A 13,637-nucleotide genomic window follows, 5' to 3' on the forward strand; every position below is an offset into this window, starting at 1 on the left:
GCCTTTGTTACTTTGGTCCCAGCTCTCTGCAGGTCATTGACTAGGTCCCCCCGTGTGGTTCTGGGATTTTTGCTCACCGTTCTTGTGATCATTTTGACCCCACGGGGTGAGATCTTGCATGGAGCCCCAGATTGAGGGAGATTATCAGTGTCTTTCATTTTCTAATAATTGCTCCCACAGTTGATTTCTTCACACCAAGCTGCTTACCTATTGCAGATTCAGTCTTCCCAGCCTGGTGCAGGTCTACAGTTTTGTTTCTGGTGTCCTTTGACAGCTCTTTGGTCTTGGCCATAGTGGAGTTTGGAGTGTGACTGTTTGAGGTTGTGGACAGGTGTCTTTTATACTGATAACGAGTTCAAACAGGTGCCATTAATGCAGTTAACAAGTGGAGGACAGAGGAGGCTCTTAAAGAAGAAGTTACAGGTCTGTGAGAGCCAGAAATCTTGTTTGTTTGTAGGTGACCAAATACTTATTTTACCGAGGAATTTACCAATTCATTCATTAAAAATCCTACAATGTGATTTCCTGGATTCTTTCCCCCCATTCTGTCTCTCATAGTTGAAGTGTACCTAGGATGAAAATTACAGGCCTCTCATCTTTTTAAGTGGGAGAACTTGCAAAATTGGTGGCTGACTAAATACTTTTTTGCCCCACTGTAGGTGTCAAGCTGAGTTGCTTTTCATTGCTGTGTGAATACATTTGCTGTCTGGGTACACTCTGTACATAAAATAGCGGGAAAAGAGCATTTGATATTGAGGACAGAACTGATCATTATTCACAAACACACACGTCTCCAAGCACATAGGTAAACATGCATATGAAAGGCACCTCACCTTGAGAGCAGCAGCCGGAGTTGATCCTTTTAGTGTTGGTCTTCTGGGCTGCAGCTGTCAACAAGGAGCAGAGAGGTTGGGGATGTTTAAAACATGTGCTGACTTTTGTACTTGCTTAGGAATCTCCTTTCAAAACATAGCCTTAGGGAACAAGTGTACTAAATAATAAAATGAAACTTTATTTTCTGAAAAAAACAATGATAACATTGATTTAGTAGGAAGAAACAAGAAACTCAAACAGTAAGCAAATACACACCAATTAAAAATGTGGGGTATACTGTATATGTTGTCCTTTTGTTGTTTGCTTTGTATGTTTGTTTGTTTTTTCTGTCTATTATCAGAACTTGTGTTTATCTCATTTACTCCGTTTCTCTTCAAAATGTTCTATGTCTTATCACTTACTTTCACTTTTTATTTAGTTACTTGTTTTCTTTCATGCTGGGGTGGGGATGGGGGGTACATTTGATCGGCTATTTGGCAGTTTGGTTGAAATGTGCACAGTTACATCTTCTGTATGCATTTGACTGCTTAATGACATTCTGAATAATTTTGCTTTATAATGAAAACTTTCACACAAAAAATTATAAAAATAATCAGATATAAAAAAAACGGTGTTAAAAATGTAAAGTGATTCATCTCAAGCCCCTACCAAGTAGATAGAAAGCTCACAGATATAATTGTGCATGTTCCATTCAGTAACCTTATGATATGATGCGTTAAAGCTCTATTTAGTAAAAATGTGTGTTGGTCAAAGGTACAATTATAATGTTGTCCTTAACTGTTCTGATCAAATGTATTATTTGCAACACAAACATATGTTTCACAGTAATTACAAAAAGAGACAAGTAAGGGAATTATGACCTGATCCGTTGCAACATATTGATCCGTTCTAACCAAAGCCTTGTTTGCTGCATTACTCTGAAGCAATGATCTGCTCTGTGACAACACTGCCAGCACGCACTGTATACAAACACGAGGTGATTAGCATTTATAATGGTTTTGAAGGACACTAGAAATGACTCTCAGTGTACACTTGAGACACGAGCCAGCACTTGATAAAGAGACATGATAGGAGTCAGGGGATGCAGACAGGTGTGTGTGTGTGTGTATGTGTGTGTGTGTGTGCGTGCGTGTGTGTGTGTGTGCTCTTATTACAGGATTATGACCTTTCCTGTTGAGCTCCTCTCATCGTCCTAATAGGCAGCCATATTGTTTAGACACTTACAATCAGTGTTAGGTCTAGTTCAAGTGTTTATTAAACATGTGTGTAAAACGCCCATGTCACATACTGTGCATAAGCATAAACCTGCTCAACTGTGGCTGTTGTCAATCCCTCTGAGTGCTTTCAACTGACCAGGGGTCAGACTGTAAAGCTCCAAACTCTGATTCACTCTGTACCTCCATGTTGAGGAATGAGAGACAAAAACCCATCATCTCCACGTTATATTCATCACATGACTTTGGTGTGATGGTTTATGTGTTCATAAATGTATGCCTTTACCTCAGTGTACTAGGTCACACTTGAGTCGGAATTAAACATGTGTCGTCTCTTAACGCATGTAAGACTTGCATACTGTACAAAATACGCTGCAACTGAAGAGGATATTTGCAAGGACAGAGACGAAACCGACTATGTAGTGCTTTAAGATTATACATTAATGTAGAAATAAACAAATCCTTCACATTTAGGTCAACAAAAATTGGATCGGTTTAATCTTAGTAGTGTGTCAACATAAAAGGGCATTCAAAGAAAATGACAACAAAGTCACAATTTCATGTAACAGGTTCCAAATAGGTTAGCAAATAAAATCAAGTCAGCACCGAATGAGTTTCTATTCCGTACCCCAACTGAATAATCTCACAAGATGATGGGTAGGCAAACATGTCACAGATAGTGAAATGAAAAATGCTGAGAAGTATTCAAAGTTGAAGTGACAGGCTCTAGTTCTTTGGGAATCAGGCGGAGTATGGTCTCACATTTTAAGAGTTGAAAAAAGTCAAAATCCACTTTTCTGAAAAGGAGAATTTGGAAAACAACCAAGACTGACTCAATCAGAAGGATGAAAGCACAGAATCAATCTGAAGCTAGAAGACAAATAGTGAACACTTAGACAGAGTTTCACTTTAATGGGATTTGGGACTCTATACAGTCCAAGTTATATGGTACCTGTTTATAAATGTTCTTACTCTTGAATTTGTGTATATATCCTTTTTATATGCATAATCTATTGTTGTGTTGGGCTGAAAATGACACTGTCCAAAAAGTACTTAGTCACTTAGTTTAGTTTAAGAACACAAAAGATAAAGAGCCTCTAAAATGACTCAAAATGGTAATAATAATAATAATCATATTTTGGCATAAATAAAGGAATATACAGATGGTGATTCTGAATTATAAATCAAATTACAAACAAAGAGAGAAAGAGAAGTGACAGCAATGACATACACCCTGTCACAGGGAGTGAAGTGTGTGTGTGTGTGTGTGTGCGTGCATGCGTGCGTGCGTGCGTACATACGTGCGTACGTGTGTGCTATTATTTACACATCATTCACTCCATCACTTATTTATTCTTGGGGACATCGAACAGTTTAGAGGAGAGAGTGACAGAACAAGAGAGCGAGATGAGAAAAGAGTGTAGGCGGTGACACAATGACAGAAATCAAAGCTCAAAAGAAGAGAAAATAGTTGGTTGATTTTCACAGCGTCCAAATACAGGAAAATATGGAAACACACAGAGACACACGTGTGTCTGTGCCCACCATCATACGACGGCCCTCCTCTTGGCTTCTCAGGGGCCACCGTTCGAATCTGGCACTGGAAGTAGACAGCAGCTGCTACATGAGCCCCACGCTACACATGCACTCTTTGTGTCATGCTCACCCACACAAACACACTGACACATAACTCAAGTCATCGCCCATACTTGTCCCTACAGTATGTGTACAAAGGAGGAGACAGGAAGCTACTGTAATCAATTAAATAATCAGAAAAACACAGGAATCCAATATAATAAAGATTGACAAAAGTCAGCTGCAACATACAGTACAGTATACACACCGTTATGTTGGGATATGTTGTCACCATCTGCATTTCAATCTTTACAAATACCTAAATGAATGAGGGTATAATGAGAAAATGGCAGTGCTAATGTACATACAAAATGGAGCCGAATGCATATATCGTGTAATTGATTTGTTTTTAGAAGAATACAGCACTGTCAAATACTTTTTCATGCTGGATACATTTGTAATCATCTAAATATCCAATTTGCATTCAATTTATTTGTATCATAATTACTGGTTATCTTCAGAGGGTAGACACACACTCACAATGAACTAGTTTAAATGAGAAAGATAACAAAAGTTGACTTTTCTGGTGGACGGATTGATTCCTGTGGTCACCCTGATCATCCACACAGCCCATTTTGAAAGAGAGCTGATAGTGAATGATATGACTTTTGAATCAGATGGCAAGTAATGAGTGTCTTAATGTTTTTTTGTCAGAAATAATCCTGTCACTGATTGAGAAGGAATGCGCCCCGAACAGTCAGGTGTTACAGCTTGTGTTCTAATAAAGTGAGACGTATCACCGTAGATGGTGATTATGCTGCATATCAGCCACAGACATTTTGACTTTGAACTGGATTTGTAACTACTGATTTGCACCTATAGCATTTCAAATGAGCAAGCTAATCTAACCCCTTAATGTTTATTCAACCTCACCCTGTCGCAGTTCCTTTCACAATAATGACTTGCTCGCTGAACATTATAGCATGTTACACAGCTATCAATTCAAGTAATTAATACTTTAACCCAAAATATCGATTGAAGAAATATTTCATTAATGAAAATTATCGATTTAAAATGTATTGTGTTTCTTCCACAACAAATAAATACTCTCCTCGCTGTGTTTTAAGACAGAATTGCATCAATAGAAACAATCTGTTATTCATAGCAGCCATCTGTTAAAAATACAAATAACAAGATTTGAGTATTCCAACAAAGCGATAAATTAAATTACCAATAAACTCTTATATTTCATAAATGTTTAAACAAATCTGCATAACAGGGATTATAGCATGTGGAGCTGATCGTCCCTGTTTTAAATTGCATACCATTACTAAACATTTCGGTTGCTTTTACTACTTTGATGTAACCTCCCCCCCTCCCTGAGGTGTCATGGTGAAGCTGAAATGTCACGGCGCTGAAAGCATTGCACTCTGCATATCCCCCCGGCCAGCTGCAGACCGACAAACTTCCCAGCTATTTGTCCTCATTACAGAACAGCCTCCGACTGCCCACCTTAATTCCCACGCCTGCCTGGCATGAGTCATTTTTACGACGGCCACTTCGGCCCCCGTTGGCCCGGGCTGCCTATGCTTTAAACCCAGCTAGGCGAGTAAATCTGCCAGATTTAATTAAAATAGCTTCTTTTGCAGCTCTCTCCCCTCTCTCCGTCCTCTTGTACCTGATGACATAATGGTGCTGGGAAGTTCCTTCTGCAGAGCTGGCTCAAAAAGACTAACCCTTTGAAAAAAAATGGAGGTGTGTTGGATTATTTTATGATGAGTAAGCATTTTCTCATTTTATCTGCTCATCATCTTGCTGTGACCTGGTTTCCTGAGTGGAAAGATAATTATGAAGGTCATGGGCGAAGTGATAAGAAGGAGTCTACATAAAACCTTTAAAAAAAAATTGAAATAAAAATCAATGAGCAAAAAACGTCCATCACGGTTTAATTGTCTGTGGAGTGACAAATAACGACCTTGCTGTCTTTCAAGGTCAGGCTTTGTTGGGAGAAGTAACGATTTGTGAGGCTAAATCAATGAAGCTCATTCGAGCCGTTTTCCTACATTATTGTTCAGGGACTGTTTGGTGCCATTGATCAGCCGATTTATAGCTTGCATCTGCTCTGGGCTCTCAATGAATGTGGAGACGCTCACAGCACATAAAGAAAGAAGAGAAGAAGCACATACAGTGCCCTTATATTTATTTGTGTCAATGTTCAAGCTTTAATGCGCTGTTATAATGTATCCAATGCAGTGAATATGCTTGAAAAGCTTACTACAGCAATTGTAGACTTTATGCAGAAACTGAGTGATAACAAAGTCTCACACTTGAAGTCTCAAACAGCCCTGGGTTGGACACAGTTGCAATTGTCACTCAGCAGAGAAAATGACTCTTTGTATTATCAGTATTGTGATACATGGGGTCAAAAACAATACTACGTTTCCAAGAGCCATATCAGTAAAATATGTTGATGCCATTTATGAATTCAGGGAGCCATTGTGCATATGCTCTATTAGCCCAAAGAGAGGAAGGAGGAAAAGAAGACCTAAATTGATACGAATAAGGCGTTAACACTGGACACAGTTATTTTCAAACACTGATTGCAAAAACTGAACCATCCCCCTTCTTGACATCTCTTTTCTCTCCTCTCCTAGCTCTACCTTGCTACTAGCCTAATTTCCATCCTTTTCTTTCTCATAAAACAGGCACTAATACCCCGCCCTTCTTTCTCTTCCCCTCTTATTTCCTCTCCTTTCTTATCTGCGCCCCTGACGGGCTTGTCTGTCTCCTAACCAGCTGAAGCAAGGCTTCCGCTGGTCTGCGCCTGGCCCCTATTATCAGAGCATAACAAGGAGCTGCAGTGTCAACTTGTCAACCTAATAAACATCCTTTATGGCAACCGCTTGGGTGTGTTTTAAGGGGATTCAGTCAGCCACCACGCTGGTGGTTCATTGATTTCATGGATGGCGCACACAGTGCTTACACTTCCACCCGTCTATTATGCAGTGGACAGGCTGCAATTGTTTTGCCATTCACAGCCATACTTATGACACTCGTACTCCTCAAGGCTTTCCGTTTTGGGTCATGGTTGTAGAAAGAGAAAAGAAGAGAATGAAATAAGAATCCAACACAGGTCAAGTATAGCAGCACTCAGGGCAGCATAATCATAGGCTGTCTGTTCAGACCTTTGCATAATAATGTTTGCATTAGTTTTGCAGTTCAGGTTCAATCGGGCTTCCATATTTTCTTTTTGTCTCCAATAGGTCCTTTCACATTTCAGTGCTGGAAAGGTGAAGAGTCAGGCAGAGGTCAAACAAGCCATTCAATCACTTACAATTCACTCATCATACTTTCTTCTCTATTGCGGCACTTCAGCCATTCCGAGAAGATGGAAACATTGATTTTTCCCCAAACGTTCTGAGACTGACAAAGGAATAAGATGAGAGAAGAAAGAAACATGGAGACAGAGAGGAGAAGAGAGTCTGCCACTCTTGAGAATAAGTGGACCCCTAGTTCAGCACCATGGACAGTAACAGTTGGACTACCAATCAAAACAGCTGAATCTGAGGCAGCAAGCCAAGACCCAAATGTGGCTGTTTAGCCTTTGTCCACTATCATGTTATAAATATTCATAACAGGTGGGCACACAGATATGTCTTCTTAACAAGCAAGCAGCGTAGGCTCCCACTGAAAGTTCATTCATATCAAACACAGGTGTGAACAATTATGAAATATTCATCTAATACTTCACAAAGCATGAACCAGATATATGCCGTTGTGTTTATCAAGCTATGGATCAGCGTTATAGCGTTTAAAGCCTTTTGTTCTTTTCACTGTTATTGCTTTTGACGGTAAAAGATCCCTCAGCTAAAAGCATATTGTACTGAGGCCAATCCATTGAGGGCTTCTTAATTGATCGATGATCAGTGACAGGTCACCTTGGTTATCTCCGTTATAGCAACCTAAATGACACAAATAATTGTTTATCACGTTTATCTCCAAGACAGTTGGATAAATACACGGGTTGTACTTAAGAGGCTATTAGGAGCAGGGTTAGCTACTTTCTATTTTCAGGAACCAATCAGAAACGACAGGCTTGATGGTGTTTGCTATCTTCGGCCGTCTGTCACAATACAATGTGATCAGCAATGCTTGAAAAACAGTGTTCCAGAGCGATGTGAAGCAGTAAGGCAGGCCAACCTGCCAACCCGTAAAACTGTCAGCGCGACCTTCACTTACCCTCAGTATTGATGGTCCAATCATATAGAGAATATGAATTAGTACCTTGGGGTATTTCTTAAAATGGGGCATAATTCTTGGATATGTCCAAAGAAAAAGGAATAAATCACGTCGTGACTTTATGGCATCACACATAGAGCTGGAGAAGATGAATTTCAAAAACATGTTTCCTCTTACTCCTCCCAACTGTACGGGATGTTGTGGTCAGAGAAGGGAATACAACATCGACTGGGCCGACTACAGACACTGAACACATAGGAATATATCTGGACTGAACTGGGATGGAACATTTCAGAATATACATTTTGATGTTGAATTGATCGTTCCGATTTTTTTTTTTACCGAGGGGAAACAGCAGCTTCACAGTCATTCAGTGCTAGCCCCCCTAAAGGCATTGTGTAACGCTTTATTCCACATCTGTGTTATTATTCAAAAATCTGCCAAACAGGTAAAATACCATATGCTGAAAATGTGTTTTTAATTAAAAGACTGACCACATTGTATAATGGTTGGCAAAGTGTATTATCACCACCAGCTGTTTTTCTCTATGAGCCCAATACTAATATGTGCATAAGAGAAGTGGAAACCTGCATTGATGTGCGATACATTTGGAAACTCGCCGACAGTTTGGTGGATTTTTACACAAAAAAAGAAAGAAATCCAAGACCAAATTATATAACACAAAAAGAAAAGAAAATCAAAACATATTTTTTAGCAGGAAGTAGTTTTGCATTAGATGTTATGTGGTACGCTGTATGAAAGCTTTATAAAACAGTGCCAGTGGCTCCTCTCTCCCGCGCTTTGTTCAGCTTTCTATTCACCGTTCTATTCACCGTCTTTAGCCGTTTCCTCTATAAATAGATGTCAGTGTGCATTACTGTTTCTGGACTCCTAAAAGACCCTGTTGTACTTTCCAAGCTTTCTGTGCCCATCCGTATCTCTGCTTTGAGACACTGAACGTACCCTGTAAAATATGTGTAGTTCCATTCGAGTAATCATAACAAATGAGTTGAATAATTGCTACATAATTAGAAAATATCTCCAGTGTGTCTGTTTTTTGAATAAGACGACATGTTTCCCTAATATAAGTTATATTCTGAATGCGAAATATAAAACACGGTAGACTAATTATATTTCAACAATGCCCCAGAGAATAGCTTAACATGTATTTACATTTCATTGTGATAAGAGTACTTTCTAGATAAAATGGAAAAAGGGATATATGTGAAGATGTAAAAAACACTCAATGGGATTTGAAACCTTCATCTGTTTTAATAATATGCATTTTCGGGGGAAGAAAGGACTTCTCTGCTTTTCTTTATAAGTGCACAGAACCATTACATTCATCTGCTGCACAAAGGCGATCTCTTATGAGTCACATAATAGATCTTGATAGAAAAAAAAGATCAGGCCATGACAACAACAGACTTACATTATACTGTAAAAGAAGAAAAGGGAGGAAGTCAGAAATGGAAGGCTTGTTGAAGGCTGCAGTGCATATTCCTGCTGTAATTGAATAATTCTGAATGTGTTGATGTATTATCTATGATTATAAGGCACATGGACTGAATATAAATAGGTAAATAAAACATGGAAGTGAGAAACTAGGAACATGCATTACTCGTCACGACACAAATGTGGGAGCAGTGAGAAAACAGCACACCCACAAATAAACATCATGTGTGTGTGTACAGTTAATTTGTATTTTGACAGTGTTGTCAGACTTGCCATTTGAGTGTGACAGTTTGGTTAACACAGTGACAGGGACAGGATATTGGATTTAATGGAAATGCATGATAAATGACATTCATTTATCCAGTTTGCTAGCAACCCTACTGATGTCTTAAACGCATGTGTAACAAAGAGACACACACTAACGTGCACACACAGACGTGCACAGTGACACCTGAGCAGAGGGGTTTGCTGGTGCATAAACTCAGAGCAGGAACGCAGAGTTCCTGTCAAGTAAAAGCGAAGCATTGCACATCACCTAAATACTTCACAAGATTATTTTTTACCAGGCAAACAGTATAGCAGCAAATCAAGATATCATTCACGTTAAATCCGGGAAAAACCTCGTGCTTTTCTACAGTATGTATTCGATGTCTGAAATATCGAAATATGCTCCGCTCTCTGCCAATAAGAGGTTCTGCGCCAGACTGTCCCACAGGTTTCTGAACTCGTTCCTGATCAAGGTCTTCTCTCGCCTGGTTGCCCTCTTTTGTCAAATAACCAACTGAACAATTCAGGGGTTTTTCCTTTCAATGGAGGCCTGCGTGTTCCTGTGAAATACTTTCGCTTCAAAATCTATTTACACTGTGCAGTAAGTTCCCACCTCTCAAAGAGTGTCAAAGAATCTACAAGCTTCTTTCCTTACAGCTCCTTGGTAAAGGTTAAACTCTGAAATAAACAGATTGTGCACACATGTGTTTTCCTCTATGTATCATCCTGACTTGAACTTGCTTCCTGACTTTTTGTCATCAAAAGGGACTACACGTTTATTTTTATAAACGTGTAAACATTTAGAGATAAATCCCAACTTTGACCGTCAGGGTTACAGAGTGTCAACACAGTAACGGCCCGTCCACACAGCAGCGTTAAAACAATCTTGAAAATCTTGGAGGTGGCCGTGTCTGAAAGCTTGGGGATTTTTTGCGAGCAACGCGACCAACAACCAATCACAGGAATCTCCCGCCCCCGACATACAAAGCAATAGCAATGTTAAAACGAAGTAAACTGGATATAAAATCCCCAAACAGGTGAAAACCTACCAATTTCACCCACTGTCTCTGCCACCTCCGTCCATGCCTGGTTCCTCCGGTTTGTATCCCGGTAAGTTAATAGGGACTGGTCATAAAGAACCGGGTGATTTGCTACCGCAATAACTAATTTCTCCTCCATTTTCTCTCTCTAGGTCGTCCTCAGACGAGCCCTCCATCGTCGCTTCCAGTCATCCCGGTTCTCCATACATCTGGCCAGTTCATTGGTACTTTGTGCTCGTGCGTCGTTCTTGAGTACGTCCACGTATGTTTGTGCGGGACGTCCTCGTGACCGATTATCAGGAATATAGAAAATGAACTGCGGTCTGGCTCTCCCAGCTTGCACGCGGTTTGATTGGCTAGCGCTTGTACTGTCAGATTTGCATAAACTGGATTTGATTGGCTGACGCTTCCACCTCAGCTTCAAAAGTTGAACATTGCTCAACTTTTGAATCCTGAAAATCCTGGAAATCTTCGCTTTGCTTCCCCACAATGCAGTTCGGCGAAAAGCGAGGCAAAGTGACGTCACCCCATTCAAAGTCAATGGGCAGAAGCGTTGGAAGATTTTTTTAACGCTGCTGTGTGGACGGGCAATAAGTGAATAAATCATTTGAAATTACAAAATCACAAGCATACAAGTTTAAAATGATTCACAGGGTCATTTAATTCATTGAAAAACGAATAACTAAATTCTGATCATATGTTGACTAAAATAAAAACACACTGACTGCGACTCATTATTTGCATTGGTTACATCGCTTAATGACAGGAAGGCAATCCATTAGAAATGAGTCAGCATATGTCTAGAGCTTTACGTTCACTTCTAAACAGGTTGTGTCATCACAGGCCACCAATCTGTCCTCCAATCAGCCCGTTCAAAAAAAGTCCCAGATGTATATCTGATATAAATTAACAAAGGCTTGATCAATGGCTCTTTTGACATTGTTAAACTAGAGTTGCATTGATCTGAGCTGTTGATTTATTGATTGACAGGATGATAGATGAGCCTTAGGGCGTAATCAGGTTCAATTTTGACCTTTGTTCAGGGCAGAGGTACAAATAACTTTAAGGGTTGCCTTATTTCTTGTCACTTTTTCCACCTACGATATTACAACTATGCTAAACTATCCCTGAGTTACTGAAAACCAAACTTCAGATATGCCATCTACTGATTATTTGTGACAAGATGACACTGGATACAGTAGTATGTTTTAGTTGAAGCCATACGCTTTATATCCTGTCCGAAAATGATATGGCAGCTATTAGGGGCCTTCTTTGGCGGCACACTAGTAGCAGGAACGTTTTCGGGCCAATGTAGGCACATATTTGGATTTAGTGGGTGTTATTTCTCAATAACCTATCAAATAGCAGTTTTTTGTCTAACAATAATTGGCGGTTTTAAAAATCTGAAGGACAAATCAGTCACAAAATTGGACCCCAATTTATCAATTATGACTGCATTGCTCTTATGTGATTGACACGTCGTTTTGAAAAAAGCCGCCCAGAGGCTGGAACTTCCTACCACAGAGACAAAAAGAAGCTCTGCAGAGCAACGAAGGCTGCGGCCACACGCTTATCCTCTGAGAGAAACCGAAGATCGATGAATGTTTTCCCCTTTTTTCCAAACAGCAGGGTTGTCCTGCAGCATGAGGGAGAGATGATCTATGTAGTTCTCATTAGCCCCCTATGATGACAGACGAACGACCTACTGATGAATGGACAGCTGGAGAAACGGGAGAATTATTGACGTGACCTTTGGGGATGCCTCTGTTCAGGAGGAAACAAAACCACAGTCTTCCACAGAAATGATCGTCTTTGACATTTCCATCATTTTCTACCTCGCCTTCCTCTCTCTCTCTCCCTCCGTCTTGAAAGCAGTCCAGGAAACGTATATCACGTTATTGTCCGTCCTGTTCAGTTTTTTGTAAATTCTAATATGAAGAATAAGCAGTGAATGTGCACAGATGGTTCTGACATCCTGCACAGGAGTAGATAATACTCTGTCCGTGTTACAGTATTTTGTCAGCATTATTCGGTATTCATAATGTCCATAAAAGTGTTAAATTCACCTTTAATGGAACTGCGGTTGAATGGTCATCTGCCAATTGGATTTTATGGATACATCCTTTGTGGCGGGGGAAAAAAGTGAAAGTCAATAACGGTACAGTGTCATCTCAAATGCTGAGGTTTTAATGATGGGGAGCCATCCAGTCACTTTTACACCAACCCGAGAGATAAAGGACCGCCGACAGTGAGGGGGAACGCTGAAGGAATGAATTCAACATTTAGTGTGTGTGTGCATGTATGAGTGTGTTGGAGGCAGTTAAGTGCGGGCAGGGGATGTAAATGAGAAGCCAAAGAGAAAAGAAAAGGAGAAGAGGTAAGAAAGAAGCAAAGGAAAAGGGAGGACACAAAAAGACAATCTGTGAACTATTTGTTCTGTATATTTCCATTATGTACAAGAATAAATGTGGGATGATTAAAGAGACAAGGAGGTGTAAGGAGAGCAGGGAGGTGGGAGAATAGAGAGATGCAGAGGAAAATGTCTTGCACGGAGGGGAGGAAAGAGACAGATGGCAGATAGAAGGGCCAAAGACCGGCAGAGATGAAGATGAGGAGACGTCAAGGAGCATTAATGGAGGAGGAGTGGAGGGTGGGAAGCTCCACCGATCTGCGCCGTTACAAGGCCTCACAATTAATTGGTTTAAAATAACACAGATGTTTGCATTTTGCCTGAGGCTCATGCTTACCTCCCCACTTTCTTTAGCTCCTCCGGCGGTCTAGATCCTAATCGATCGGGGGGCTGCTGCCTCATGCCTCTGGCTCAGTCTGAACATCCTGATGTGCCAGAGGAGGGGCTACAGGGGCATTGATTTGACTTGTTCCATAGGGGGTAAATAAAGTCTTTTTGATAAGTCAAAGGGCAAAATGCACATAGATATACAAATAATTAGCAGGCACTAACTTGTTTTTTTATCAATGCAAAAATATGCATTTTCTATTGATTACTTTTTAC

The 13,637-nt window shown here is 40.2% G+C and overlaps 1 protein-coding gene across 2 annotated transcripts in view; it reads right to left on the minus strand.

The window, feature by feature from the left end:
• tnr (tenascin R (restrictin, janusin)) overlaps positions 1-13,637 on the minus strand; it is a 224,754-nt gene that overhangs the window by 164,413 nt on the left and 46,704 nt on the right. For both annotated transcript variants that reach the window (XM_034234509.1, XM_034234508.1), the window contains exon 2: positions 834-887. The gene's annotated coding sequence lies outside the window, so the exon portion shown is untranslated. The remainder of the gene's footprint in view (positions 1-833; positions 888-13,637) is intronic.

This window comes from Gymnodraco acuticeps, unplaced genomic scaffold (genome assembly GCF_902827175.1).
Source record: "Gymnodraco acuticeps unplaced genomic scaffold, fGymAcu1.1, whole genome shotgun sequence".
Taxonomy (NCBI): Eukaryota; Metazoa; Chordata; class Actinopteri; order Perciformes; family Bathydraconidae; genus Gymnodraco; species Gymnodraco acuticeps.